We start from the raw sequence: 26,870 nt of genomic DNA on the forward strand, positions 1-26,870 counted from the left end.
GTGTTTGGAACCCTAAAATGTGCCATCCAGGTGTTCAGTATTGCTCATGTATATGTCTCCATGATTTCAGGTAGCAGCACCACCTCTGACCATCTAGTCATCTGGTCGACCATGGTCAATAGATAATGTGCACCTCTGGATACAGATAGGGGCCCCACAATGTCTATGTGCTTGAGGCTGAAACAGCAGTGCACTGGTTCGAAATGCTGCAGAGGGGCTTTAATGTGGGTCTGGACCTTGGTTGCCTGGCACTGAGTATATGTTTTGGCCCAGTGAGGTGACCTCTTTACGGAGGCTGTGCCTGACATACCTGTTGGCCATCATTCCAACTTCAGTCCTGATAGCGGGGTGAGCAAAATTGTGGACCGAATCAAAAACTTGTCTCTCTAAGTGACTGGAATGACGGGGCGTGGTTTACCAGTCAAGGTGTCACAGAGCAGCGTGCAGTTACCTGGGGCGATCTGGATGTCCTCTAGTTGCAGACCGTAAGTGCTATCCAGTACGCCAGTATGTCAGGGTCAGCTTGCTGCGTATCGCTGGGATGGCTGGATGAGATAGGGCATCGGCTACCACATTGGATTTGCCAGCGATATGTTCAATGTCCATTGAAAATTCAGATATGTAGGACAGGTGTCACTATTGGCTGGCTGACCACGGGTCTGACACCTAAAGATAAGTGGTTGTGGTCTGTGTAAATTTTGAACTTCCTGCCCTCCAGGAAGTAACGGAAATGCCGAATTGCCAGGTATAACGCTAACAGCTCCCTATCAAAGGCACTGTACTTGAGCTCTGGTGGCCTGAGATGTTTACTGAATAAGGTCAGCGTTTGCCACTGTCTGTTAGCCAGTTGTTCATGTACATCCCCTACTGCTGTGCTGCAGGTGTCCACCATGAGGGTAGTCAGGGTGTCTGTCCTGGGATGCACAAGGATGGTGACATTGGCTAGGGCGGCTTTGGTTGCTTGAAATGCCTGTGTTCATTGAATGTCTTAACTGGGCCCTGCAGGTATGAAGCGATGATAAAAATTGTCCTTACCTGCAAACTCTTGCAGTCCCTTCACGGTCATTGGTCTGGGGAAGGAACAAATAGTGTCCTTTTTGGTGGGTAACAGCCTGGGCCCATGTTGGTCAATGCGATGGCCCAAGAAATCAATTGTCTCTTGGTCAAACTGGCACTTGGTTGGATTGATGGTTAAACCAAACTCACTTGGTTGAGTACATTAGTCTTAAGTGAACGGTGTGCTTGGTGGGGGTGTGGCTGGAATATCATCGAGGTAGATGAAGGGGAAGTGCAGATCCCAGCCCACTACGTCCATCAGCCTTTGGAAAGTCTGAGCCGCATTTTCCAGCCCGAATGGCATGCGGAGGAATTCAAACAATCCAGAGGGGGTTCCGATGGCAGTTTTGGGAATGTCTTTGGGGTGAACTGGTATCTAATGATCACTCCTGATGAGCTCCACCTAAGAGAATATCTGAGCCCCTTGCAGGTGAAGTCCTGGATATGGGGCATGGGATATCTGTTGGGCATGGTGGCCTTGTTAAGCCAGTGGTCATCTCCGGCTGGCCTCCAACCCCCAGCTGCCTTAGGTACCATATGGAGAGGGGAGGCCCATGGGCTATCAGAGCGCTGCACAATGCCGAGTTCCTCCATCTTTCAAAACTCTTCTCTAGCCAGTTGAGTTTCTCAGGGGGAAGACACCACACCCTGATATGGAGGGAAAGGCCCTCCATAATAATTTGGTGTCTCACCTCGTGTTTGGGTGCCGCCAAGTTGAAATAGGCCTACAGCTGGAGGAGAATTCCACTAAGACTCAAGCGAATTCATTGTTGGCAGTACTCACTGTGTAAATGGGGATTAGTAAGTTCAGTGCCCTTGAGTAAGAGTGTCTGAAATGTCCAGGCATGTACCAGCTGGTGTCCCTTAATGTCCACCAGTAGTGAGCTGGCTCTCAGGAAATCGGCACCCAGTAACGGTTGTTGTACGGCCACCACCATAAACTTCCAGGTGAATTGTCTGTCCCCAAAGCTGATGGGCATTATATGGGTGCTAAATGCCCAAATGTTGGAGCTGTTTGCTGCTTGAAGTCCCGGCCCACCTTGCCACTGCGGGCTTCTAGGCTGGATGGGGGAAGGACACTGTACTTTGCCCTGGTGTCCACCAAAAAACGTCGCCCTGACAGGGAGTCTTTGATGCGGAGGAGGCTATGCAGTTGGCCGGTTGTCACAACCATCAACGACCCGGCCATCCTTAGTGTTTCCCTGGAATGCACAAGAGGAGCAGCATCGACAGTCCTCGGTACTCCACCATTGATGATAGAAACAGTACTTCTCACTGGTGGGGTGCATTGATCGGATGGTCTGTCATTTGGACGGTTGGTCTAACAGTCGGTTGGATGGTCAGTCGGCGGGCTTCCTGGCTGGGTGTTGCTGAAGAGGTGTCGCCACCTGTTCAAGCGAAGTTCAGGCATCCCTCTTCGTCACCAATAGCACGTCTGCTCGAGCAGCCACCCTCCTGGGGTCGTTGAAGTCTTCCTCCGCAATGAGCAGGCGGATGTCTTTAGGCAACTGCTCTAGAAAGATCTGCTGGAACAGTGGGCAAGAGGTGTAGCTATTATTGAGAGTGAGCATGTCGCTTATGAGGGCAGAAGGGGCCCTGTCCCCCAAACCGTCGATGTGCAGCAGTCTGGCTGCACACTTGCGCTTTGAGAGCCCGAAAGTGCAGGTTAATAGCTCCTTAATGGCCACATACTTCCCTTGCTCCAGGGGCTGCTGGAGGAAGTCAATGATGCGGGCCATGGCGTCTTGACTGAGGGTGTGTGTCATATGCAAAGATCAGGCGAATGGCGAACTGCGCCTCGGCCTGCTGGAACCACACCCATAGTTGTGATGTCCAGAAACTGGACAGCTTCAATGCTATGGCATTGATTGTAGGCTGTTTCTCTATCGTTGGGTCCAAAGTGCCGTTTGAACCAGTCAGGGTCACACTGTAGCGGGGTCACTACAGTTATAGCTCGGATTATAACTCGAGGTAGAAGCCGCACACACCATGGGAGTGTAATTGACAGACTTTATTGGGCTGCAGCCCTGCCTTTTATAGGCAGCCAGCTGTGTTACCACTGGGGCGTGGCTTGAGCGAGGCCGGCTGCTGATTGGTTGTCCCGGATGTACAAGCCCCGATTGTACCCCCTGCAATCTGCTGGCTGCGATTGGCCGATTTGACTGCTATTCCTGCAGCCTATGGGAGCGGGCATCTCTTCCTGCATGCTGTCTGCCCGATCATGTTTGATGACTGTTTGCTATGTCTGCCCATGGAGTGGGCCATGGGCCGCCACAATATAATGATTAATAAAGATTGCAGTTGTCTCTTTTCAGTTTGGAATTTAAAATAGAACACAATCAAACAATATCATTAACCTTTTTATTTTCATAATAAACTATTTGGGGTAAAGGTACATTCTAACCAATGTTTTAGTATGAAAGTCATCCAATAAATAAATTGTTGAATGATGTTTATTTGATTGAATAACAGGTAGAACTTACCAACTTTGCAATAGGTGTCATTCTTACATCTGACATCAGGTATAGTCCCCATTTGAAGACTTATCTAATTCTTATAAAGAATCTTGACATGCAAACCTTATTATTAAAAATACTCTTGTGATATTAGCATTGGTCTTGGCAGCTGGACATAACATATAGAATTTATCCCACAGTTCATTCCCAACTACTGAATTGTATCAATACAACATTTGTAGAACATTCTCTAAACTGCAAGGCTTATCACAGACTCAGTTTATCTGCTGTTCTGCTAGCAAAATTTTAAATATTTTAATTTTAAATTAAAATTTTTAAATTTAGACTAGCACGGTAACAGGCATTTTAAGCCCACAAGTCTGTGCTGCCCAATTACATCCAATTAACTTACACCCCTGGTAAGTTTCGAGTAGTGGGAGGAAACTAGTGCCCCAAGGGAAAACCTATGCAGACATGAGGAGAATGTAGAAACTCCTTACAGGGAGCACAGGATTCGATACTCGATCCCGATCATGGGCGCTGTAGCAGCGGTGCACTAACTGCTATGCCAACAGTGCCGCCCCTGATTTTAACAAATTTATATAGCACAAGCTCATCAACTGAGAGAAATGGCTCTGAAAATAGTTTAGGAGAAAAATATACTGTATACAAAAAATATGATCCAGTTTCCAGTCTACTTTAGGGCTTGGCTGTAATAACTCTCATTATATAACAGTCCTCCAAATGTCAAACTGAACTGGACATGGCAAGTAGTTGTTAAAGGAATTACTGGAGTTCCACTCACAGTAAAGTAACTCTTGTTATTCTACAGCTCTGCCCAAAATCTGCAGTGAAATGAGTGACAAATCATTTACTTATTTACTTTTTTAAAATGGTTTTATTAGTTTTGGTTCTTAATTTAAGTTCTTGGGAGTCACTATGTTGGAGGGTCTTTCTTGGACACAACACACAAATTACACTGGGAAGAAATCACGTCGGCACCTCTACTTCCTCAGGAGTTTGCAGAGGTTTAGCATGACATTGGAAACCTTCAAAAATTTCTACAAGTGAATGGTGGAAGGTGTGCTGACCGGCTGCATCACAGACTCGAATGGGGATACCAATGCCCCTGAGCATAAATCCCAGCAAAAGTTAATGGTCACAGCCCAGGACATCATTGGTAAATGCCTCCCCACCATCGCGAACATCTATAGGGAATGATGCCATCGAAGAACAGCAGCAATCATCAAGGATCCACACCACCCAGCACACGCTCTGTTCTCACTGCTACCATCAGGAAAGAGGTATAGGTTCCACAAAACTCGCATCACCAGGTTCACGAACAGCTGCTAGCCCTCTACCATCAGAATCCTAAACAACAAACTCAACTCAACTTAAGGACTTTTGCTTTTGCTTTTATTGATTTTTTACCTCTCTGTATTGCACCAACAGTTTGTTTACATTTCTTTATTTGTTTACATGTGCATATTAAATCAGTTTTTATTTCCACTACCAATGAGTGGTTATTCTGCCTCGCCTGCAGGAAAAAGAATCTCAGGGTTATATGTGATGTCATATAACCATATAACCATTTACGGAGCGGAAACAGGCCATGTTGGCCTTTCGAGTCCGCACCGGTTCACTGATTTTGTGCGCCCTCTTCAGGCAATGGTCCCGATGGGTTTGGCCCTCGAATTCCAACTTCAGTGGCTGAATTCTTCCGTTATTCCACCTTGGCAAACTCCAAGAGTCTCGTTTGCAAAACTGCATGTACTCTGACAATAAATCTGATATCTTAATTGATTTTTAATGAATGTTTAGAAAAATGTATTTTAATTCTTAAAGTAATTTTAATAGTTGTTAAATGATTGCATAATCAGAGACATTTAGAACATCTTACAGAGGCTTGTCTGCTTTGACATATGCTGGGGTTCTGTCTCTAGCTAAGTCTCCATCCAAAGGCCATCTAGGTGTCCTGAGGGCTGGTTGTCTGAGGGACATTCACCTCAGGGACCCCTTCACCATCCTACTCTGACAGGACTATGCATCCATACCAGATTAGTACCCATGTGGGGAGTGCTCAGAAAGGTCAGAATTAACCATGACCCAGCCCACTGACTATAAGTTTATATATATAATGGTAAGTACAGTGGGAGGGATTATTGGAGAAGCTGATTCTATAGGATGAACATCATGTTCATTCCATTTTTTGAATATAAATATAGGTCGAGCTGTGGCAAAGAGAATGGATTGGTGCAGGCAACAGGATATAAAAAAACCACAACCTTAAATTCCTAAATACATATGATTTCCAGAGGATGCACAAAATGAGGCAACAGTGGGAATTTTAAACCAAGCCTTCTGTCCATCAGCTGTGACTTGATGCTATAATAGGCAGTTAATAAATCGAATCTCTTACTGAAATTTGGGAAGCAAACTTAGATAAAGCTAAAGAATTTTCCCCATAGTATGTGTAGAGGTTAAATTAAGAAACTACAAAATTGTGACAAACTTAGATGGAAGATGTTAAAGTTAATCTTTTAAAACATAGTCAAGACATTTAAGGATTAAACCACAACCCCATCTATTTCATCCCTGCACATTTCACTGAAAAAAAGAAAATCCTTTTCAAACTACTATTCACTTCATTTCTTAGGATAATTAATATACTCCCTGTAACTCTTTGGAAAATGCATTGTATCAAGGTCAACACCTGCCTATATTTTGCTCATACCCTGTTGAAGGACTCAAGCCCAAAATTTGGTTATGCATCTTTATCTTTGCTAAATTAAGTACGTGTTTGACCTGCTGAGTTTCTCCAGCGTTGTGCTTTTACTTTAATGCCAATGAGAGTTTGATGGGAAACATATGGCTGATCTACCCTGATTTTACTACCCCATCTAAATGTAATCATGCCCAAAATGCTTTGAAATATAGGTTCTATTTAAATTCTTACTTTGAACTTCAAAAATTTCAGTCTTGATGACAAAAATGGTTGATGAAAATATTTCATATACACCTTCAGCAAATTTGGATCCCAATTGCTATTTCAAATTGATAGCTTGATTTAAATGAGGGGTACTTTGGATGAAATGATATGATTTAAGTATAATGTATCTTTTTGACTTTATAATGTATATCCATATGCACTCTGTATTTTTGGATGTGTCATTTTAATGTTAATAAAAATATTGAAAAGATACTGTAGTTTACAAAGTTGAAATCCATTTTAAATATGATCAGAAGAAATTATAATGTGAAAAAATATTTGTAAAATGTGTGACAACTGCCAGTGATTATATTTTATGAAATATCTTTGGTTCAATGATGCGCAATCATGTGCATTTCAGCTATGGAAACAATTAAAACTTCGATTTGATTTGTAATTATAAAAAAGCTAACATAAACAGCGAACAAAGCAGATCACATTCATGGTATCTCACTCACATGGGTAAAAGATCAAAACAAAAGTGATGGGAAAAAAAAAAATTAAAGATTTCAGTGATATAAAAGTAACTCTAGTTGGGCAAAAAATTTGAAATTATTTATAGGACAATCAGGTACAGCAGTGCAAGAACAGTAAGGTTATTCTGCATGGATGGGTGCACAATCTTCTGCATCAATAAATAACCTATGACCTTGTGAGGTACAAGAACTAATTTTCTGTTCACTCTTACTATATCAAATGGTTCCATCTCAACAGACTTTCTCTCATTTCTGTCCAAACAATTAGATTTACTGATATGTATCTCCTCATAAGTCATGCATTATACATTAAAAAAAAACAATCATTGTTCATAGTGGATTAGCAATTATGGGCTATTCCATTTATTAAGAATGATGGATCCTCAGAAGTCTGGACATTTACATGGTAGATATGATTAGTCATGACAATGAGAAAGGAGAGACGGTAAAACAATATTCAATATCCAATGATCAAATTATTTATTTTGAGGCGGCATCGTTTGACTGAAACACGTTTGAGTCCAATCATTCCTTCCTGCCCTTCGTGTTTCTTTCCTCTTCATGCTGAATGGGGAAACATCCATGTGAATCACAATGAAAATTCCCGAGACACACAGATCAATGTCTCACAGATGGATTGGTTGGCCACTATGGTTGTATTGGAACCATAGGAATAACAGTCATTCTTTCTTTGAAGAACAGTGGCACCTTTAGAAGCACAAGAGACTGCAGATACGACAATCAGGAGCAAAAGAAAACCTGCTGGAGGAATTTAGCAGGCCAAGCAGCGTTAGAAGGGAAAAAGCATTGCCAGCGTGTCAGGTCAGAAGCCTTCATTAAATCTTGATGAAGTGCTCTGACCTGGAACATAACAGTTTTTTTTCCCTCCTCTTGGCATCCTTTTTCTTTCTGGTGACATTCAGACATACGGCATGCTCTTTGTTATTGGTTCTTTGCAAAAGTTGAGTCCATTCATTGATGAGATCTTCTCAACATATTCTGGGCTTGATGAATGAATGTGAGTGATAGTTTTTAAACAAGCAATCTGAAACTGAGAGGATCAGCAATGAGAGGCAGTTTTCTACTATCTCACCTGCATGAAGCCGCTGGCACTCATGACAGCCTTCACATCAATGGGAATACATTACAATGTAACTGAAGCAATAGCGTGAAGTATAGCCTTTGAGCCTTTGTGGCATATCTGAACCCTCTTTTTTGGAAAATAATTTAGCTGGCAATAGTTAATTACACTATTGCCAGCAGGCATTCGGTTGTTGGCTGAATATGAATATTAATATACAGGGCAACAATAGAAAAAAAAAATCAGTGACCATAAGAGGGTAAGATAAATAACCAATGTTTCAGGCCTGAGCCCTTCTTCAATGTATGAGTAAAAAGCAGGTAAGCGTATGAATTAAAAGGCTGAGGAGAAGAAAAGAGCAGAGGGAGGAGCGCAGATCAACAGACAAAGGATGATTACTGGACGTAAGAAGTCCAGAGTGGAAAGGTGAGAATTGATTGGGAAAGGGGGTGGCTCTGTGCAGAGCTGGATGAGAGAGGGAGAGAGAGAGAGAGAGAGAGAGAGAGAGAGAGGGAAGAGGTGGAGGGGGGGGGTGGGGGAGGGAGAGGGGGAGAGAGAGAGAGAGAGAGAGAGAGAGAGAGAGAGAGAGTACTAGAGGAAAGGAGAAGTAGGGATCGAAGGGGGTGTAGGTTATAATGGAAACAAGAGAAGTTAATGTGGCTTCTCCCCCAAAGAGACAAGATGCCAGGGAAAATCACCTGGACAATAGGGCATAATTTCCTAAACTATCACCAGAGAGCTGGAATCCTTGCAAATCCAGTCGCATGAGAATAGAGATCTAAGAAGAGGTGGAAGAAAGGCTTTTGCTTCCTGTAGGATGAAATGCAGAACAGTAAGAAAGTTGAGGCTATTTAAAGCCAAGAAAATAACATTGTCTCATCAGTTGTTTTGACTTAAGTTTAAAAGAAATGCACATTTGTTTCTCATTTATTAACTATTATTTTAAATAGAAATATTGTTCTATTTGATAAAAAAAACAAATAAAAAATTACAAATTAATAACAAAGAGAATGAAATAATTGCAACTTGCATTAGAAGATGTTTGCATATTATGTAAGTATGTCATGTACCTTCCTCCTCCTAAATGCAGCAACATGAACACATACATTCATTAGTATGGCTCCCAAGGGTTTGTGATAGGAATGTAGTAATACATCACTGATCAGAGTACTTCATTTTGAGGTAAGCAGGAACAGCATGAAAGTGACAAAACTTGTCAGCAGTGATTCTGATTTGGGTGTTAATGAGAATTCTTGGCAGTAATCAGCTCTCTCAAATTGCCATTCAAAATAAAGTCTAAGTACGGAAAACTTGACAAACGTCTCATCAAAATTAGTTCTGGTCAAGGGATCATTTTGATGGCTGTGAAGACTCTCAAGGGGATTTAATTGATGAAAAACAGTTATAGTGATAAATCAATGTTCAGTGAAGCCCTTCACAGTTTGGAGAAATTACAGTTTATTATAGAAACATTCCACGGGTACTCATCAGCAGAAAGAAACGGACAACCTTCATACAACTAACTATTGATGTACACTTTGCAGCACCTATTTATTTATCTGCAAATAAGAGAGGGTTTTAATGATGTTTGCCACTTGCTTCCATCAGAAGAACATCAGTCTTGTGTCATTTTGTTGCATGGCTTTCCTATCTGTAGCTTGAAAATTAAAAGAGTGAATTCATGGTCCATTCCACAATGGTATGTAAAGAAAGAGTAACCGCAACATGCCATCGATCAGCATTTGACACCAGCATTGCACATGTAATAAAATGACCACCTCATTTGGGATCTATTGCGCCTGCTGTTAGGTTGGTATGGATACCAAATTGTAGCCAATGAATGTGCATGTTCACAAGTATAGTGCAAGTTGCTACGTTCCCCACATTGGTAGGTCCATTGTTTTTATAAGGCAGTACAGGGTAGAATGATTAGACAGATTGTGATATTAAATAGTGCAATGTTGATTATAAAGCAGGATTTCTAAATTGGATTTGCCACTATTAGTGTGGGTTAAGCACATACAGGGGCTCTAGTATTTAGATTTAGATATCAGATTTCTTGTCAAGTACATATATTAACATGCATTGGTAATGCAAAAAAAAACTGTAAACAATGTACACATGGAAACAAATAAAAAAATGTAAACAACTGACTACAATACAGAGGTAAATAAAAACAAGTTGCTTTTAATGGGTCCCTATCTTTCTTAAGAATAACTGTAATAATTGCTTTAGTAAAGGAACCCAGAGAGGAACAAACTGCTGTCACCTGTTTCAATACATCCATCAATAAAGGAATTAATAAGTCCTGAAATTCTTTATAAAATTCAGAAGTAAAACCATCATCTCCTGGAGACTTCCCACTAGGCATAGATTGAAGTACATCTGTAACTTCTTTAACAGTAAATTCAAAAAAGGTAAATCCAAATCAGATAAAAAAATATCAATTTTGGCTTCATCTTGCAAGACTTCAGAAGTATACAATTTTTCATAAAATTTACAAAACACATCATTGATTTGCTGAGGTTTATATGTAATAATTGAATCATATATTAATAGTATTTATTGATCTAGAAGCTTGCTGTTTTTAATTGCCCAGCTAATACTTTATGAGCTCTTTCACCCAATTCATAATATCTGTCTAGTTCTCTGTAATAATTTATAAGTTTGTAATGAATTATATCATAATTTCATATTAATTAAATGTGTTTTCTTAGCTTCCATAGAATTTTGTTATACTTCCTTTTCCAAAATTTCTATCTCCTTCCCAAATCTAATAACCCCAGCTATATGTTGTTTCTTAATTTTCACAGTATAACTAATGATTTGTCCCCTTAAATAAGCTTTTAAAGCATCTCATAAAACAAATTTACTATCAACTGAACCTATATTTATTTTCAAAAAAAGCTGTATTTGATCCCTTATAAATTTACAAAATTCAGCATTTTTCAACAGTAAATAATTAAATCAACAATAGACATTTTCGATTATCTCCAAAACAGTACGCATTATTAATAATAAAGAATGATCAGACAAAATCCTACTCTTATATTCAGCCTTCAAAATTTGGCCTTGTATTTGTGTTGATACTAAAAATAAACCCATTCTAGAATAAGAATCATGACGAAATTTATAAAATTAAAAATCTTTCTCTTTTGGTTTTAACCTTCTCCATATATCTACTAAATTCATGTCTTTCATTAATGTCATTAATCATTTGGCCATTTTGGTCCTAATTACTGATTTTGTAGATGTATCTAATAATGGATCTAAACAACAATTAAAATCACCTCCTACCATAATTTTATTATATGCCTGATTTAAATTAAGAAGTGTCCAATATAAATTCCTCATCATCTATCTTAGGAGCATAAATATTCATTAAAGTCCAAAACCCAGAAAAAAAAATTAAATTAACAATCAAAAGTCTACCAACTGACTCAATGACTGATTCCAATTTAAAAGATAACTTTTTATTAATCAAAATAGCCACACCTCTTGCTTTTGAATTAAATGAAGACGCTATAACTTTCTCAACCCAATCTCTTTATAGTTTCTGATGTTCCCTTTCACTCAAAAGTGTCTCTTGCATTTAAAGCAACATCAACCTTCAATTTTTTTAATATACGGCAATAACCTTTATCTCTTAATTGTATTATTAAGCCCGTTAACATTAAAAGTAGCAAAATTTAAATTATCCATTAAGACATGTCAATAATCACCCCACCACATATGGCGAAGCACCTCCCCATGGCAACAACACAAACAAGGCCAAAGATTTCCTCAAATAAGAAAGAAACAAACCACATAAAAAACCCAAACAAAAAAAAATACTGTAAGCAGTATAACCCCCCCCCCCCACCTCAATTATACGGGAGTGACCAATGACTTCAGAAGGATCAGTAGCCGAACCACCTCCCCTGAACAGAACAACAAAAAGTAATATATAAAAAAAATAATTTCAAGTATTAAATGCTTCCTCCAGATCACTATTAACCTGATCGCCATTAATGGCAATATCAATCAACTATCGAGATTCCATCTCTTGCTTTCCATTCTTCCTCTTCAGAACCAAAACAGGTTGTTGAGGAAACCTTTCTTGACTTTGCATCTGCTTATTATCGGGTAAAGAATTTCAGCGTCATCACTAAAAAACTGAGATTGATAATCTCCATAAAAATCTTTAAGTACAGCAGGTTACCGAAAAGCTAATTTGTATCCTTTCTTCCACAAGACAGCCTTAGCCAAATTAAATTCTTTACAACTTTTAAATACAGCTTGACTCAAATCAGCATAAAAAAGACTATTATTCTTAACTACTAAAGGCCTTGATTACTTCTTGCATTTTGAACAGAAACTCTTAAATTCAACTCTCTCTTGATAACGCAAACATCTAATCAAAATAGAACATGACCAGGCAGTGGCTTCCTTCTTATTGCTCTATGAGCTCTGTCCAGTCCCAGACCATTTGGAAAATATTCTGTTCCCAAAACCTTGGGAATCCACTTCTTAAAAAACTGAACTGGGTCCGGACCTTCAAAATCTTCTGGAAGACCAACAATTTTAACATTATTTCTTTGACTTTGATTCTCCAAAGCATCAATCTTCTTCAGCAAATCACTTTTCTGAATTTCCCAGCCAGTAAATGAATCCTCCATCTTTACATTGTTCCACATCATCTTTACAGTCAACAAATTCTTCTTCAGTCTTCTTAAATTTATCCTGGACCTTATCCACCACTTTTGAACATTTTGTCAAGTCTAATTTAATAAAAGATATTTCCTTCTTCATATCAGCAAGCTGTTCCGACACAGACGAAAACCCTTGACTCATCTGAATTGCCAAATTCTCCATCTGCTTGGATAAGTCGATATGTAAAGTTGATTCTGAATGATGAGAATCAGACTTCAACTTTAAAGCCTGCTTAACCATAGGTCTACCCTTGTATATGACAGTTTCCTCCTCCTCCATACCTTGATCTTCCTCTTCTTCCAGTCCACCTGTGTCTGCTACCTCCTCCTCTGTTGATATTGAACTTGCTTCCATTTGACTATGGGTATGGACACCTCCTCCCATCAGTCCAGGATCGCTGGACTGAGAGAGGTCAGGTACCCCCACAGCCTGGGCCATACCTGACATAATGTGCATGCGTGAAGTTTTGCACATGCACGATTGTTTTTCTTGGTCTGGAGGGGGATAACGTCGGATGCTGGTGCCATCTTCCACAGCACCGCATGAAGTTGGCACTAGTGTGGACTGAATCCTACTGAAGTACTGGCGCTGTGAATGAGGATGAGGAGGAATCGAGTCTGGAGGCTCCACGTAAGGTAGGCCCAATATTTTCAGCACTTTTTAACTGTTTTCTTTGTTTTCTTTGCTGGTTGAGCTTTTGCACCCCCCCTCCCCCACCCAATTTTTGGTGACATTGAGTGCAAAGTTTTTGTTGGTGGACCATTTGGCCAAGTTTTCAATCTCTCACCTGGATGCTGTCTTTTTATACAACCCACTACCATGGTCAGCGAATTTGTAGATGGTGTTGTTGTACTGAACCACAAAGTCATAGATGTAAAGCAAGTCGAGCAGGGGGCTAAGAATGCAGCACTGTGGTGCTCCAGTACTGATCAGGTTTGTGGAGGAGATGTTCTTACCAATCGTCTCTGATTGGTCTGTGACTAAGGAAATCAAGGCTCCAATTACACAAAATAAAGTGGGTTGTAGAGTCCCAGGTAATGGAGTTTGCTGATCAGTTTTGTGGGGATGATGGTGTAAAATGCTGAACTGTAGTCAATAAAGAGCATCCTGATGTATGTGTCTTTGCATCCAGGTGATCCAGGGCTTTGTGCAGAGCCAGTTAGATGACATTTGTCTTAGATCTGTTGCTATGATAGGCAAATTGGAGTGGATCCATGAAGCTGCTCAGACCGGAGCTGATATGCTTCAACACCAGCCTTTCAAAATACACCATCACTGTTAATGTGGGTGCCACTGGTTGATAGTAGTTTAGACAGGTTGGCACATTCTTCTTGGGCACTGGTATGAATGATGTCTGTTTGAAACAGATGGGCAGTGTGAGACATTGAAGCTATCTGTGTCTCTGTTGGTAAGTTGGTCAGCACAGATACTCTGTCGAAGCTGGATGCTTTCCTCGGATTCACTCTCCTGAAGGCACCCCGCATGTTATCCTCTGAAATGGACAGGAGAGGATCATCAGGGGACATTGGGTGCACAGAAGTGGTCAAATTGGGCACAGAAGGCATTGAGTTTGTCAGGGAGTGAAGCTTTGTTGTCTTCTACTGCATTAGATTTTGTTTTGTAGCAGGTTATGTTAGTTAAGCCCTGCCACAGTTGTCGGGCATCCCTCGTGGTTTCCATTTCCATTTGGAAACTCCACTTCACCCAGGAGATTGCTTTCCACAGGACATAACTGCTCCTTCAGTCATGATCTGGATCTCTGGACTTGAATACCTGTGATCTGGCTCTCAGTAAGTTCCAGATTTCATTGTTCATCCAGGGCTTCTGGTTGAGGAAATCCCTGAAAGATTTGTTGAGGATACACTCATCCACAGCTTTTTTGATAAGGTCTGCGACAATCCTGGTGTTATCATTCTAATCATAATCATTCATTTCATAATTCAGAATTATTCAGCTACTTTTCCTTCTGTACATGATTATGTCAAGCCAAAGTCTGGCTTCCCTTGGACAGAAAGATAATGTGTGTATAATGGAAACTAAGCCTCTGTTCATGGTCTGAAAGAGCAGTTGAATAGCTGCCTGGTCAATGGGAGGACCCTTGAATTCCATAGATCAGTGCATCTTTAGGTACCCTTTGTGACAATGTTGATGATGCTCAGCTCTTGCACAGCAGGAAAAAAGGAGGGAGGGAGGATATGGAGAACTTCAATCTAGTGGGATAGTCATAAAACAAATCATCATATGTTTAATCTGTACAAAGCCCAAGTACCCATTCCACATCAGTTTCTACACCCTTTCTTCCTTCTTGTGCTAACCATCACATGTTTTATTAATCCTCTAAATTTGACATGCAGGGAGAGGAGAAGGAGGGAGGAAAACCAGAGTGAATATTAATGCTAATTGCAACATAAACTGTGAGGAAAGTATAGATTACAGATGGCAGGATTTAAGGGAGATACAACCTCAGCAATGGGCATTGCACTGGGCAACTGTATCATTTCCTCAAAGTTAAGTCTATCCTTTTCAGTTTGCTCCTGCTAACTGTGCCATCTTATTCTAAAGGAGAGTTGGAGAGTTGGTTGTGAAAATAGTTTGTGTAATGCAACTGTCCTAGTTGAAAACCAAACAATGCATAAAAGCTATATGATGTATGTGAACCTTTCCCCAATGCTTAGAGAGTGAGAATAAAGTGGCTTGGCTCCAGTGCTGATGGTTCAGATTGTTGCCAGTTAAGTGTTGCAGTGTGCTGCTATGAAAAGGTTATTGGTGTAGTTTATAGGATTATAGGATATCATTCAAGTGAGATCAATGATCCTCTGGTATCACTCTATCCAAGTCCCATCATCTGCTAAACACATATTTAGAAGGTCTCCTGGATAATTGCTGATACAGAATATTTTTTAAAATTTCTTCCATTACATTTGGCATTACATTTCAAGGTGCACTGTAGCTGGAACAGGTGGGTGTGGAGCTAAGTTGCAAATAGTCCTAGATAGTCATTATATAATCCCTTTCTGAAGAGTCAGGCCTTTCATTAGTCCAATTTTTTGCTGGTTGCAAACAGCTACCATGTTATAAGAGCCTGCACAAAGTTTATGTATTGTGTGCAATCTACTGAATGGATATAGGCGAACTGAATACAGCAATTTACAACTGTGTTACAGGGATACCAAATTTAGCTACTGTTCTGCTGAGCCACATTTTTCTGCTCACCTTTCTTATCATTAGATTTATAAACAACTGCAAATAGTATTCTGTTTATCACAAATGTATTTTTTGTGCAATTGGCATACATTGTTAAGAAACATTTCTGAAGTGACAGGTGATATACCATCACAGAAGGATTTAATATTCCATTCTTCTCATCAAACAAGATTCCATTTGGATCAAAAGGTATTGATGGATTGAACTTGATCCAGTCCTCACCTTGGGTATATCTAAATTGTGATTCCAATGGCTACTCTCATAAAAAAATAAATGTGATCAAAACATAGTTATAGAAAGTCTTACATCATGAAAACAGTACCTTTGGCCCACCATTTATACTAATTCCAATTAATCAATCATCCTGCTGCCCAAGGAGAGCAGGGTGAGCTGTCTCAATGATTATCACCCAGTAGCATTCACACTTACTGTGATGAAATGCCTTGAGAGGTTGATCATGGTCAGAATTAACTTGTACCTAAGTAAAGATCAGGACACACTGCATTTTGCCTACAGTAGATGCAATATTACTGGCTCTTCACTCAGCTCTGGATCACCTAGACTACAGCAATACAGCTGTATTTCAACACCATCCTATGCTCAGTGCTGGCCAACAAGGTCCAAACCCTGGGCCTCTGCACCCCACTCTGCAATTGGATCCTTGACTTCCTCATCGGAAGACCAAGAACAGTATGAATGAGAAACAATGTCTCCTCCTCACTGACAATCAACATAGGTACACCTCAAGAATGCATGCTTTGCACACTGCTCTACTTATTTCTACCAATGACTGTGTGGCTAGGTACAATTCAAATGACATCTAAAAAACTGATGATGACACCGTGGGCAATGAGGAAGCATACAGGAGGGAGATAGATCAGACAGCAATGAGGAATCATACAAGAGGGAGATAGATCAGCGAGTCGAATGGTGCCACAACAACAAACTCAACATTAGCAAAACTAAGAAGCTGATTGCAAACTTTAGGAAGTGGAAATCAGCAGAACTCAAGCCAATCCTATCGAGGGGGACAGCAGTGGAAAGGGTTAAAAACTTCAAGTTCCTGAGTGTCAACATCTCTGAGGATCTGTTCCAAGACCTCAGTGTTGATGTAATCATGAAGAAAGCTTGCCAGCAGCTAATTTTTGTGAAGAGTTTGAAGAGATTTGGTTAGGTTGCATCTCTGATTCATATAGAGGTGCCAATGCACAGGACAGGAAAAACTACAACCAGTGGCCATTGCCATTATGGGTATCAGTCTCGACTCCATCGAGGAAATTGACAAGAGGAGGTGTCTTAAGAAAGCAGCTTCTATCCTCAAGGATCCTCACTACCCAAGCTTCTACCATCAGGAAGGAGGTACAGGAGCCTGAAAACGAGCACCCAGTGGCACAAAGACAGCCTCTTCCCCTCTACCATCAGATTTCTGAATGGACAATGAATCTCAGACTTCCTATTATTTATTTATTTATTTATGTTATAATGTATTTTTAAAGCAATATTTTCAATTTAATGATGCTGAAAAACAATGAACATTGCGACATGTGCATGACAATAAATTCTGATTTTAACTCTCAATTCCTGTCAGCTTCCCATAAATCTACAAAATTAAGGCAGAAGTAAAACAAAAAAATCTGTAGACACCATGGTTGAAGTAAAAACACAAAGCTGGAGAAACCCAGCAGGTCAAATAGTGTCCTTTACGTAGCAAAGGTATGTAAACACAGGGCTTGAAACCTTCATCAAGGTATCAGAAGTAAATCACAAAAGTATGTAGACACCTGTAGGTATTCAAATTCCAGTAATGTAGTGAACTAGCTCTGTTTCATTCCAAGAAATCTGGGATACTAATCCGTTTGTGAAACTTTTATTCTCAATTTTCCCCTTGGCTAAAGGACTGATTATTGCTCTTTGAAGGGTGGAAGTCATTATGTAGACATGGTATTTATTGAATAATTAATGCCACTGATGTTATTACAATAGCACTAATCTATAAGCTGTTTTACCTTTTAAAAACCTCCCTACTACAAACATTGCTAAAATAACCTCTCCCAGCATCAGCACAGATATGCGCAGCAAGTATACAGGTACTTTAATCAGTTAACTATGAAAGTCAAAGAAGACTTTTATCAAATATATAAAGATAATTTCTGGTGAAACCTATTTTCTATGAATATATTAATAGAGGTAAGTTCATTTGAAGAAACTTTACAATTTGTTCTTGGGATGTGTGCAATACAGGCAAGAATCCAGTATTCATTTTCCAAATTGCCTTTGAGAAGATGGCAACTAGCCATCTTCTTGAAATACAGCAGTCTCTTTCTTAAATGGATTCTCACTGTGCCCTGAAGTTGTAATTTGCATGATTTTGGCCTTGTGACAATAAAGAAACATCTCCAAGTCAATATGGTGCAGGACTTGGAAATGGTAGTATTGCTTCTGATGCCCTTCTAAGTGGCAAAAGTAGCACATTTCAAAATTGAAAGAAGCCTTGGAAACAAGTTTTATAGACTGCAAATATAGTGGTGTACTGGTACAAGTACACTTTTAAGGTGATGGTTGCAGTGCCGATTGAGAGGGTTGTTTTTCCTAGGTGGTTCTTGTGCTACTAGAGCAGCATTCATCCAAGGAAGTGGAGAGTTTTTCCATTACATTCTGTTCAAAGCCCTGTAGATGGTGGGGAATCTAGAGGGGTGTCACTTGTAGCCCAGCTTCTGATCTCTAACACAACCATAGGATTTATGTTGTTGGTGGAGATCATTTTTGATCATTGGTGTGCCTCACTCCCAGGATGGTGCTTGTGAGGAATCTGATGAGAAGAATATCACTGAATGTCATTGTGAGATGCTTTGCCTCTGCTCGGCAGTTGTGTGGACTGATGGCTGCTTTATTACTTATCAATCCAACCCCTTGCATTGTATAGCAGAGATGGAATCCTCCTTATGCAAGGATCTGCACAGAGAACTAAACATTTTGTAATTATCAATGAATGAATTGGTTCTGGCGGAATACAAACTGAGCATTGATACATAGAAGATAACTTCAACAACTTGCTTGTATCACATGGTATAACTTTTCTGCAGATTTTCTTGTTTTAACTTCCAATCTCCAGGAACCACAGTTAAGATGATAATTACTGCTTATAACAGCAAATGTTCTGTTTATAGCTCTACTTTTCTTTGTGTTTATGTTTGCTAAAAGGAAATATTGGACACAACATTGGCAACTAGAATGGGATGTTGGTGAAAGAGTACCAGGACAATAATCTAACTTGAAGAAATAAGAATATAGGATTCTCTGAGCAGTTGATGGAGTGGGCCAGTCAGGTATGTCAAGAAGATTGAAAGATATGAGTGGACTCACTCATTTACTGTGTACATTGAATAACTAGAAATGTTTCTAAAGCCTCATTGTATCACTGAGGTTTTGTGCAGTTGAAAAGCGAGAAGATGATTTTGCTGGTACTGGTGAAAAGCTGGGGAGATGTGGAATATTTGATGATTTCAGTGGGCTCGTTAGCCAGAGAACAGATACCATTGAAACAATGGAGAGAATCTTGAAAGAGAGCTTCAATCCTACATATCAGACATGCCATGGGAGCAGATGAAATGGTTGGTGAAGGCACTATGAAACAGATACAACTTCTAGACCTCTTCAGATCAGGTGCTCTAACATCAGCCCATTGTGAGCAGATCGAGTGAGCCAGAAATCTTGGAGCAGTGGAACCATCTACAAACCAAAAGACTGCTAATTCAGAGGAAGGGTGTGCAGACTGCTGAATGGTGTGTGAGAACCAATTCACATAATGTTTAGAAAACAGCACTGTTGCTACAAGAAGTAACAGGGTTAGCACGAGGTACTACAAAGAGATGGTATCAAGTGAGATTGGCAAAGTTGATTTGGACAGAAAATTAAGACCACAGAAATTGTGAGGAAGAATTATGTTCTCAACAACCTTAATGAGTGTACCAAATTCAGCTCTGACTTAAATTTCAGAAGGGACTACATTGCTTTTTTCAGGGGCAGTTCCAAAGGTCTGAAGATCTTCTGAAGTATTTAACACACATGGAATTTCTGGCCCAGGACAGCACAATCAATTTGCATCGGGTAAGGATGGAAACAGTCACATCAGAGTTGGGATCCTTGATGACAATCCGGAAAGGGGAAGTCAGAGGATATAACATTGTGACTCCAGAAGTGACAATAGTGAAAAGGAAATGTTTTGTGTTCACAGTGAGGCAGAGTAGGAGTCAGGATGCAAGTTTGTGTGAAAACAAATGCAAAAAATGGAGAACTTTAAGATGTAATCAAAGAGGAGATGGTCGAAATTATATTATTGATATCCAGTAAAGTATCAAATCCAATTATAATTGTAACTACCATAGTTAAGTGTAAGAGTTAATACCTTTAAGGTTGTCTTCTGTGGATGGTTTAATGCACACTAAGAGGATGAGAAGGTGGTTGGGGCATTGCATGCTCGAATGGGCAGACGGCCAAGGCAAGGGTTTGTGTTTGGTGTGCTCGGAGCTCAGATGGGTAGGTTATCAGGGCCAAAAATATGGGGGCTGACTTTTAAACGGGTCATATGGAAAACACATGATTTTTGGGCCAATAATGGAGGGGGGGGGGGGGGGGGAGAGCTTGACTATTGCATGGGATTGAATATAACACGAGTATATACAGTAACTTAATTGATGGCATAGGTTAACTAGTTTATGTAAATATATCTCAGGTACATTTTTGGAACTGGTAGGTTTCATGCACTGAGTTTTGGTACATTGTTGTACTTAGATATTTCACTTCAGTAAAGAGTGAAACACGGAAGTCTGCAGATGCTGTAATTACAGTAATGTGATTGAAGAAGGGATTAGGCCCAAACCATTGGTAACATATCTTTATCTCCTATGGACGCTACAAGTCCAATTGTGTTCCTCTAGCATTTCAGTGTGTTCAGTAAAGAGTGCTCTGTTTTTGCTCTATCTATTTGGTTATGTTTGCAGTAGCACAGAAGAAACTCAGTCACAAGAAAGCTACCTGGAAGGCAAAAATGTTATTAGCAAAAGGCTGGTTGGCAATTTAGAAATATGAAATTGAATTTTTGTAGCACATGGAGTTATTAAAGTCAGTTTCTGGATCAAGTGCAATCTTGTATCTTAACAAATGTTTTAATTGTGGTATTGTTCCTCTTTTGCTTCTTTCTCTCTGACTGTAAGGGGTGCTGGGCAACACTAATGGCAACGTTTGTCTGTGTTACGGCAGGCAGAAGGCAATTTCAGGTATTATTATATGTTCTGTACAATAAACAAATCCTGAATCTTGAATTTCCAGTGGTATTTTCAGATGGTGAGTCTGATTTAGTGTTTCCTCATAGTTGAATTTCAATCAACCAGATGGATTGGCACTGCATATCTTGTATGTCAAAAGTACGATCCACTTCTTAAATATTGGTACTTATAGCATTTGGTCTCCATTAAGATTTCACTGAAAAACATAATGCACTTGTTGATACTTGAAAAAGCTATAATATTAATACAGTAATATATCATATGTATAAATGACAAAACTGCATTAACTGAACATTTTTTTTGCATCATTAGTTTAATTTGCTTGCCTTATGACATAAAAAGAGCAGACAAAAGGATGTATGTGTTGAAGAATTTGATGGAGAAAAACATTGAATTTTTTTTTCAATGAGTAATGTTTACCACAGGTTGTCAATAATGCTCTGGAAGATTGCTTGATATCGATTGTTGTGTAGTACTTTTAAAAGCATTTGAAAACAACCAAAGTTACATTAAAATTTAGAATGCTCCTTATCAAGATTTTTGCATTGGTTTGTTATTGCTAATTATTCAGTGTCTAATTAGTAATAAGTATATCTAATATAATAGATAGCATATTTAACCTGATAAGTATTAATTCAAAAACAAAATAAAAAATATGCAGAGCAATATGGCATCTGGGGTTCAATAATTAATTTCAGGAACCATAAGTAAATCAAAATATTTAATACATACCCCAATTACTTTGAACTTTGCTCTGAAATTGGCACAAAATTTCTGCTGTGCTTTCTTTAAATATTAGAGGCAGACTATAAAACGTATCTACTATATAAATGAGCAATGTAAAGGCTGAATATTTGCCTTTGTAGAGGCAGAATTTAAGCAATGTTACAAGTAAAAATGTAAATATTTAAAAAAAAACACATCTTTAGAAATAATTTGGAAAACATTACTTACTGTTGAAACATACATTAATTTCATTCTTGAATAATGAAAGCACATGCAGTGCTATCTGGAATGATTTAAAAAATACATGCAGAATTTTTCTCCCATTGTGTAATATCTCTATGATACCCACAAATTAACTTTACTTAAAGGGTAATCACCCTAACCAAGAAGCCCTGGATGACTGCAGAGGTGCGGATGCTGTTGAAGAAACGCGACTCCGCCAACGCAAGAGCTAAGCTGACCAAGGCCATCAGGGAGGCAAAGTAAGCTCTTGCCCGAAGGATTCAGCGGTGACACACGGTGCATGTGCGAGGGCATCAATGCCATTACAGCCACAGAACCACACCTGGCACTTTGAATGACTTCTACGTGCGCATCGAGGTGAAAATGACATGATGGCAAGGAAGTCCACCCCGCCCCCATATGAAAAGGCCCTGCGTCTCATGGGGGCTGAAGTGAGAAGGATGCTGCACAAGGTCAAGCCTCGTAAGGCTGCAGGACCAGATATACTGGCAGGGTGCTCAGAGGATGTGCGGACCAACTAGCCGACATCCTCACTCACATCTTCAATATTTCCCTGAGCAGTGCTGTCATACCAACGTGCTTCAAGGTGGCCACTATCCTCCCTGTGCTGAAGAAGCCCTCAGTGTCCTGTCTCAACGACTACTGTCTTGTCGCACTCACACCCAGCATCATGAAGTGCTTCGAGAGGCTAGTCATGGAGCACATCAAGACTCAGCTGCCCACCCCCCTCATCGGACCCCCTGCAGTTTGTGCAATGTCCCAACCAATGTACAAATGATGCCATTGCCAACATACTTCACCTAGCCCTCACCCACTCGGAAAATAAAGATTTGTATGTTCGAATGCAGTTCACAGGCTTCAACTCAGCATTCAACACAATTATACCACAGCACCTGATTGGGAAGCTGAGCCTGCTGGGCCTAAACACCTTCCCCTGTAACTGGATCCTCAACTCCCTGAATGGAAGACCTCAGTCAGTCTGGATCAGAAACAGCATGTCCAACCCCATCATACTGAGCATGGGGCTCCCCAGGGCTGTGTGCTCAGCTCACTGCTGTTTACCCTGCAGCAAGATACAATTCTAATCACAGCATAAAGTTCGCTGACGACACGACCATGGTGGGGCTCATGAGCAAGAACGATGAGTCAGCTTACAGACAGAGGGTGCAAACACTAATGGACTGGTGCAGAGACCTTCTCTTGAATGTCAAAACAAAGAAGATGGTGGTTGGCTTCAGGAGAGCTCAGGGACCATTCTCTGCTGACCGTCGATGACTCCACCATCGAGTTGGTCAAGAGCACCAAATTCCTTGGCGTGTACCTGGTGGAGGATCTCTCCTGGTCCCCCAATACCATTGCCAAGAAGGCCCCACAATAACTTTACTTCCTGTGGAGGTTGAGGTAAGTCCAGCTTCCACCCTCACTATATACTACAGTGGATGAATGGAGATCATCCTTTATAACTACATCACTGCCTGGTTTGGGAAATGCACCATCCCAGAATGCAAATCCCTGTAGCGGATAGAAAAGACTGCTGAGGGGATTATTGCGGGTCTCCCTCCCTGCCATGATAGACATTTATAACAGTCGCTGTTTGTGGAAAGCCATAAACATTGTGAAGGACTCCATACATCCCTCCCGCAATCTATTCTCCCTCCTGGCATCTGGGAAGAGGTACTGAAGTGTATGGCCCCTCATGACCAGATTGTGAAAGTTTTTTCCCCACAAACCATGAGTCTTCTGAATTCCAGGGACACAGGGCAAGCAATATGTAACATGTTTTATAAGTGATATGTTATTTATTAAAAAGTTTATGATGTAATTTAGCCATGTAAGTAACCAGCTCCACGGTCCGGAGAAATGCTCTCTCGTTTTCACTGTACACTGCAAGGGTTATGGTATGAATGACAAATAAACGTGACTTGATTTGACTTATACACTCTATCAAACTCTCAATTACTAACTATGATTGGGCAGTTATATGTGTATGCATCAGGAGAATTGGGCATGTACAGTTGTATTAGTGAGATTAATGTGAATAAATGATGTCACCACTTAAAATTCTAATACACACACTTGTGAAAGGCTCAGACCTTAAACACTGAAGCAGGATTCAAACAGACTCGAGGCTTCCCAATCCTATCTCATAGTTTCTGAGGAGTCTGAGACATTGATCTTCCTTATGTTAGGCTCTCCCTTTCTTTGTGATCACCCTCATTCTCTTCCTTAATTCCCGACTATATTCTTATCCTTTAGTTCTTACCCAACCCCCTCACCAAAATGCAGCTTGCAATCCTGGCCTTCAACCTAGGAACTTTCTAGTTCTCCCATTCACATTCTCCCCCCCCCCCCCAATTCCACAGATTCTCTTTCCCCAATACTCACCTTCACAACCCCACCTGGCCCCAAGCTGCTGGTCTAAATTCATTGTTTGCAATCTCTACTCTCTGCAATGGCATGAGGATACAAAGGACAGAGCCCTACATACAACAGTTTTCATCAATTCTTTACAACCATACAGGATATCCTTGGGATATTGTGTAACAAAAGTTTAGAACATTGAAATTGCGACACGGATCCACCATGTAGCCTATAATGTTGTGTTTTCATGTTTTAACGAATTTCTAATGCAAGGTCTGTTCATTTTTCAGCCCTTTGGTCCCATTGAGATTTACTAAAATGTTACCTGGATTGCAGTATCAAGAATACAGAGAAAGATTAGGTAGACTGGGTCTTTATTTGCTGGAGCGTAGAAGGTTGAGAGGGGATTTCATAAAAATCATGAGGGGAATAGATAGAGTAGATGTGAATAGGCTCTTCCCCTTGAGGGTAGGGGAGATTGGAATGAGGGGTCGTAAGTTAATGGTTAGGGGGCAACATAAGAGGAAGTAACATAAGAGGAAGCTTCTTCACTCAGAGTGGTGGCTGAGTGGAATGACCTTCTGGAAGAGGTGATTGCAGCAGGGTCAATTCTGTCATTTAAAAGGAGATTGGATGAGTACATGGATGTGAGGGGGTTGAAGGGTTATGGGCCGAGAGCAGGTCGGTGGAACTAGTGGAGTTTCATTTAAATCGGTGCAGATTAGAAGGGCCGATACGGCCTGTTTCTGTACTGTAATTGTTATATGGTTACGTGGTTATGTGAACTTGGCTGAGACCATGCTGAGTGATAAACTGATTTCTCTCTGGGTGGTGGTTACTTCAACCAGCTCGTCTCACCTCTTCCCAAAGTGTAGCTTAGCAATTAATTGAAATACAAAATTTATGATAGCAATTAGCTGTGATGTTGGAACTTTTATATATAAATATATTATTTCTGATTCCAGTAAGTGACAGTATTATCTCATTCCTTTGCAGTTGCTTTTATAGGATTCAAACCAAGTTCAACACATCAATGTAGATTGAATAGCAGTCTCTCTTTGGAGTCCTGATCAAAAACAACATGCCTTCAACCATTCATTGAATAATTATGTGCGGTGCCTGAAATTTCTCAAATAAGAGCAGATTCTGTTTATTTCATTTTCTGAAGTTCCTTCGTACATTCACTTACAAGCTGTTTCAGTGAATAAGAATCAAAGACACATGGATGGGAAGCTATGACTTTCTATCAAATATGAGTCTTCCTCTGTCACCTCTCACAAGGATAATATAGAAGGGAAAGAAAATAAATTGCTGACAATTATTGAGAAACATAGGAACTAGGAGTAGAACACAAGCCTCTCAGCATCTGTGAAAAAAATCTCCACCTAAATCTTAAAAGAGTATCTGATGCTAGACGCAGATGTATTTGGTATGACTTTTCCAGTACTTATTCTTTAATTTGAAAAGTTAATCTGATTGGACACAGTTGCAAAGGCTTGTGATTAAATAAGGAATTTGCAAACTCCGCTATATCTTTTCTGATTGTTTCTAGGATATTGTTTTGGAAATTGACCTGGTTTTCAAAGTTTGTACTTTTTCTGAATTCTCCCCAGTTTCTGTCACATAAAAGCTAACTTAACGATTTATATTTATGCAAACTTTTGACATATGCAATATTGTACTTTATGTAAGTAAACGTGAGGAGCTACACTGAAATACAAATACTACATAAAATAAACTTTGAGGTAATAAATTCTATTCTTGTAGAGACTAATAAGTGAGATAATTAACCTGATATCGCAATGCTGGGTGTAGCAAAATTCAGCTTCAATGACGAATTCTCTAAGAGAGGAATCACAGATTTCATTATGGGTTTACATCATTAAAAATAAGAAATCATAAATTCTGATGTATCATTGCATTCACTAGTTGCTCAAAACTCAAGTACATAGATTTCACATGATATCTTAATTAGGTGTGCGGATAATATGCTTAGCCTCTTTTCAGGATATGTCCTGAACTTGTGGATGATTAAATACAATCCATGCAAGATGCTCAGTAAATGTTTACTTTGGTCAGAAACACATCAGGAAAATAAGGGCCTAAGTTTTTGTTCCAGGCACATTCCACTTTATTACAACACAAATATTTAAAGATATATGGAAAATGTATTGTGAAAGCATGCAGGTGAAAATTTCAAATACTGTTTTACCATGATGTAATAAAAATAATAATAAAGGTATGGAAACGAAAAGGACTGTTCAAATCATCTGATCTGCCACTTCTATTCATTTGAGTCAA

The 26,870-nt window shown here is 39.9% G+C and overlaps 1 long non-coding RNA gene across 1 annotated transcript in view; it reads left to right on the forward strand.

Moving 5' to 3' along the window:
• Positions 1-25,697, forward strand: part of LOC138762656 (uncharacterized) — a 118,692-nt gene extending 92,995 nt beyond the window's left edge. Inside the window, exons 4-5 of the long non-coding RNA XR_011357024.1 lie at positions 19,156-19,280; positions 25,566-25,697. This is a non-coding gene — a long non-coding RNA (uncharacterized lncRNA). The remainder of the gene's footprint in view (positions 1-19,155; positions 19,281-25,565) is intronic.
• Positions 25,698-26,870: the final 1,173 nt, after the last annotated feature.

This window comes from Narcine bancroftii, chromosome 5 (assembly GCF_036971445.1).
Source record: "Narcine bancroftii isolate sNarBan1 chromosome 5, sNarBan1.hap1, whole genome shotgun sequence".
Classification (NCBI taxonomy): Eukaryota; Metazoa; Chordata; class Chondrichthyes; order Torpediniformes; family Narcinidae; genus Narcine; species Narcine bancroftii.